Below are 5,986 nucleotides of genomic sequence, written 5' to 3'. Positions count from 1 at the left end.
CATATTGGTTAAGGATTTTATCCAATAGGATTAGGGGTATGCCCCCTTCCCAAAGGGTGTTGACATACAAAGGGTGTAGTCACCCTAAAGATAAGTAGCCCATTGGCTCCTACCTGCCAGTACCTGTAATGCCCCTAAATTGAGTATTTAGGGGCACCCCTGAAACTTTAGCCTCAGATTCCTGGTGACCTAAAGAAGAAGGACCGAAGAGCCGTGCCAGCAGTGAAGACTCCAGATGACAACTGACTTGACCCCAGCCCTACCGGCCTGTCTGCAGCCCTCGAAGAAACCTGCACCAAAAAGCGATTCGTCCTGCAGGCCCAACAACCTCCGCAACCCTGTGAGGACTGTCTACCTTCCCCAAAGACCAAGAACTCCCAAGGACAGTGGCCCTGTCCACAAATAAACCAACAAGAAGAGCTCCAGTGCCCTGCTGAACCGCACAACTAGACCTCCGGCCCTACCTCTGCACCCTCTGGCTCGAGTCGAAGTGGCCCACCAGTGGTAAGAAGGTTCTCCAGCGGTCCTGAGCTCATGTCCACCCCAGAGTGACCTCTCCTGGACTCCACGAAGATGCCAGCAGCCTCAACACAAAGGACCCCCTAACCGTAACGGCTCAGGTAAGGATCTTCTGACCTCAAAGGACACCCCTGCACATGCAGCCCCCAGGCCTTTGGGACCCCGACCAATGGTGCCCAGGTGTCCCTCAACATCCCAACTTACCTCCAGAGCCACTGGTTCACTTCGTCCAGCTTCCTGGTCCGAGCCTGCAGCCTTTGTTCGAAATCTTCAGTCTCCATTGCTTTGGGCATCCAACGCTGTGTTGGCACTCTGCACCCGGCTGTGTCGCTGAGTGTGTGTGTGTTTGGTGCTGCCTTGTGCCCTCCCCCAGTGCTGGTGCTAACTCCTGGAGATTGACCCCCAACTCTGATTTTACCTACCTGCAACTGGCACCTCTTTGCCTGCCCCCAGTCTCCATTGATTAACATTGGGCCCCAGTGACCAAATTTGCTCTCTGCACCCAGCCACCCCAGTGCCGCTGGCGGTGCATTCACTACATTTATCTGACCCTTGCCCAGTGTTGGTCCTAAAACCCGAAGACTTGCATTGTAAGTTATGTACTTACCTGTGAAATTGCAACTCTGTGTTCCCTACATAGGTTAACACTGAACTGTTTGAAAAATGCACTGTGTTCAGTTTTTATACTTAAAAACTGTGATTTTACAAAACATATTTTGGGTTCTAAGTAATAAACATACAAAAAGTAATATTTTTACAAACAATTGATCTCAGATGTAGTCATTGAGTGTGTGTAATCATTTCTTACCTTGGTGTGTACAACAAATGCTTGTCACTGCCCTCTGACAAGGCTAACTGCTCACCCACGCTACCACAAAAGAGAGCATTAGTATTATCTACTTTAGCCACTGTAAAGCCTCTGGGGATCCCCTAGACTCTGTGCACACTATACCTTACTTTGGTATAGTATATACAGAGACAGCTTCCTACAAACATCTTACATGGGGGTGTGGCTTTGCTGTTTTCAGTAAATACCTTGACAGAGGTGGGATGCTTTTATTGCCACACGCGCTCTTGCCCGGGCCTCTGGGGGACTTGGAGCTTCACAGCAGATGTCTAAGGCTTTCATGTTATATCTGCTAAGGCTGGAGATGAATAAAGCTACCCTTTGGACTGACAAAGCATTTGTGTATAGAGATTGATATAGATGCTGATGCCACCAGTACGCCTGCCAAACCTTATACGCTGGTTGGTATTGATTCTTTCTGGGACCGGTCACTCCAGAGCAGTGCACTCTGGGACGGATCCAACATGGCGCCGTGTAAACAATAAAGTGGAAGCGACAAACTTAAGTGCACTTAGTAACAGGATCTTAAACATCTGATGGGGAGAGGTAAGGGCGAGAGAGTGCTGCACCCTGCAAATCTTCAGGCCTCTGGCAGTAAGTGCCATAAAATATTGCATTTTTCATTCTGAAAAAGAAGGCATATGCCTGGTGGTGGTTCCTCATTTCAGGCTTACAGGTCTTACTCTGATGGCTTAGGCCATTCTTCAATGTTTCCTCCAGTGGCCGAGTCCCGTGTATATCCTCCAGGGAGGAATCCTGTGATGGCCAAGGCTAGTGCCTAGAGTGTATCCACTGATGGCCTAGGCCTGTGTCTGATCAATATCCTGTACTAACCAGCCTAGGCTAGTGGTCCCCCTGTGATGGTCAAGGCCAGTGTCCAGTGGTAAGTCCTGTGCTAATGGCCTTGTCCTGTGTCCCATGAGTATCCTGTGATGATCTAGGCCGGTGTCCACTAATTATACTTGGATGGCCTGGGTGCGTAGACCAATGTTCAGATTTCATTTTCAGCACCTAGGTCGGTGTCCAGTGGTTTCTTTCATGGCCTAGGCTGGTATCCAATGTTTACTACCGGTGTCCAGCCGTTATTCTTTGATGGCCTAGGTCGGTGACCAGTGGTTCCTTTGATGCTCTAGGCTGGTATTCAGTGGCCACTCTTTGATTCCTTAGGCTGGTGTCCAATGTCTCCTTTTCTGGCCTAGGCCAATGTCCAGTGATTCCTTACAATGGTATCCAATGGATCCTCTGATTACTCAGGGCGGTGTCCCGTGGTTCCTTTGATGACCTAGGCCAATGCCTTGTGGTTCCTTTAAAGGTAAATTGGCAGTACAAGCTCTAGTAATCCCCAGACTTGATTAAGGGAGTGCAACTCTCTGTGGGCTTCCCAGGTCTACAATGGCCCCCCTAAGAGCCTCCCTCAGTTCAGCTGCGAGGCTCATCATGGGTACTAAAAGAAACTGCCACATTACCCCCGACCTCAGAGCTCTCAATTGGCTCCCATTCGAAGCAAGAATTCAACAAACAATTGCTTGCATGACTCAGAAAGCTCTTCACTACAAGACACCGAGATATCAGTCCCAAAAACTGGGGCTCTCATGTGGTGTCGGATCCTCCAGAACAGGGGTCTCCAACCTTTTCTGCAGTGAGAGCTACTTCTGATCCGTGAAAATGATTGTGAGCTACTAAAGGCCAAGCAACTTGTGAATCGTTCCCAAAGTCTCTTCACGCGCAGCTTCATTGACGAGGGATAAACAGATACCAATTTAGTGTCTGTAATGCACAATATGAAACCAGAGAGCCCGGTATAAGTCCTGGCTTTCCTCTTCAACAAACTGCATACTCCTGACCTCTGCCATAACCAGCTAAGAAGACTACAACCATAAGAGATCATATGGACGTGCAGTGCTGTTCAAAGCTGCAATCATACTAAAAACCATAACCTGCACATCTGTCTCTCACATCTTTTCATCCACCAAACTAGTATGTTCCATAACTCGGTATTCGAACCTCGGTGGTCATCATGCACAACATGGAACACTTCCCACATAGGCTCACAAAATAAAGACAACACCTTTCCCTCCACAAACCCTACACATGGATTGGCTTGCAGGGTAGTAAGCAGTATAAAGTAACAAATGCTGCAATACAAATATTTTATTACATCATACCTACTTGTTCTACTTTATCACATGACTAGACCTTGAAATGCATGAGTTCATGGTTTGCACTGTACAAATTCTCTCCTAACAGACCATAAACGTATTCCATGTAATAATAACCTATTCCACATGTATGGTTCACATGACTTGCCACTAAGTTCATTATCATAGAATTGTCATCAAGGATGGTGGGAGTCCATGATTATTTCATGATTAAAAGCTATTACTTCTAAAAATGCCTCTTAATCTTCAAATCATGGTCAGTGGATCACAGGACACTCACCAGAGTCCTGAACATACAGCTGTATGAAATGCTTCCTATTCGAAACGAGGTGCATTTGTCTTGAACTCTCATAGCTCCACTTTCCGCCCATCAAATAATAAATGGACAGAAACAGTGTACATTGCTGCAAATAAATATATTATATTGCTTAAGGATGTCTGGTCCTGGGCGCAGAATCACATTTTACTTTAAAATTTAAATCATATTTAAATTTCATTTGGTAAAATGTTTTCAACCAACTCACCAGCTTGATTATAAAAGTTGGTTCTTGAGCAATAAAATGGTCACTAAAATATAACTATGAACTTGGGATGCAGGAAATCCGCAATCCACTCCACATCATCTGATAATAAACTGCTCCATAACCATTCGGGAACAGAGTGTAATAATGTGCCAAAGACCCATTGTGATACTTATAAGTTAATAGAAAAACAGAACATAGGGACTGGGTGGAGCAATAGTGCAGGACAGGGATATAAAGAGTTTGAATGATAAAAAAAAAAGTCTACGTTTATTTATTCTCTTCTCTAAACGTTTGGAAAACCTGTGTGAAATGAATTGGTATCTAGGGTTTCCAGTAACCAATAGGCAAGTGTTTGCCTCTGTAAATGAAAGCTACCTTAGCAGAAAGGCCAAAGACTGAATGGGCATGGCACCAAAATACGTTTATAACTACCTTAGAAGGTTTGATACAAGATTCAAAGAAATACATACTGCTTCAGGTGACCTTAAGTGCCAGATTCACATAAAATGTATATTCCAATCCAGGCATATGTTAAGACAGAAGCAATTTACACCTGGGAGCCTACGTAAACCATGCATGGGTGAGTGATGCAAAAACTAGATTTAAATGTACTTTATGTGAATTTGATAAGCTGGAGGCGAGGTGGAAGAATCGGTTTTGTGTTTTACAAACAGGATTTTTAGAGTAGCAGGAGGCCCTCGAAATAACAGTGCAGGACACACAACAGAACAGAACGGCGGGGTCTGAGGGGCCCGGTCAGGACTGGATTACAGGAACCAGGATATTCTGGGGAAGGTTGGGTAGGAACATGCACACGAGAGATGATGATAGCAATTTGTAACGTGCATAGTTACTCTAAGAATGTACCAGCGCGACCCAGCATAGATCGGAAAGTGATCTGAATGCTACACAGCACACTGTACATATTTCATCTGTATCAATGGGCGCCATGCACACGGTGCACAGTGTGGGTAGAAATGTTTCTGAATGACCCAACAAATCATCAGTTTCCATGCTCGGATTCTGAAAATGAATTATTTCTAGCATGCCATGCCAGCGGCAAGAACCTAAAGTTGCGGAGGGAATGTTTGAGCACTAGAACCCCGCAGCCATGTGTTAATGCTGTAAAATTGACAAGCCCTGGTTCCCCTCATCTGCTTCTGCCGCTTTTCTATGCCTTGTTCACAGCAGCAGGTGGTGATGTGGTCTCTCACTGGTGGTGACATCTCCTGCCCCAGCCCCTCTCTCCCTGTGCTCACTGACAGGATCGCTCTCCCTTTTGGCCGAGGAAGGAGGTGGGAGGGAGGAGTGAGCCCAGCCAGACCCAGAGGCTGCTGCATCCCAGCAGAGAGGCGCTGCCTGCCCAATGAAAGCCAGGGGAGGCAGAACTGCCAACGACTGGGGCTCTCTTCTCCCCTCAGCTCACAGACCCCACAAATTGCATCCCAAGGTAGGAATGCCGTGAAGACAGCCGCGGACTCGCTGTTAGCTCCTCAGCTGCTGTTCAGAAATCACAGCAAGCTGGCCTTTCCCTCGTGCTCGGATTGGTTTCAAAAGGAAAGTTTTCTTTATCTGGTAGCAAAGAGCCACGAAGCAGCAGATCTGAGCTTTCGGCTTGGGAAATTAATAAACAATAACAAAGGGTATAATAAATAAAATATAGCGAACGGATCCCACGCCCGGCAAAATGAAAGATGCTGACAAGACACTTTCAGATAAGCCCCGTCTCGTGTCAGGACTCAGGAGTAGGACAGACTGCGAAAAGGCACCCCGCGATCTCGAGCCCGAGAGGAATCTGGATTTTCCGTTTCTCCTTGTGGAAAGTCGCATGGGGAGATAGTATGCTCAGTCTTATCACCCTAAGAATAAGGCGGCAAAGCAGAGCTAAAAATGAACAATTTACCTCAACAAGAGCTACATAATTTCAACAGCCAAAG

This window comes from Triturus cristatus, chromosome 12 (assembly GCF_964204655.1).
Source record: "Triturus cristatus chromosome 12, aTriCri1.1, whole genome shotgun sequence".
Taxonomy (NCBI): Eukaryota; Metazoa; Chordata; class Amphibia; order Caudata; family Salamandridae; genus Triturus; species Triturus cristatus.
Note: the sequence above shows the minus strand (reverse complement) of the source record.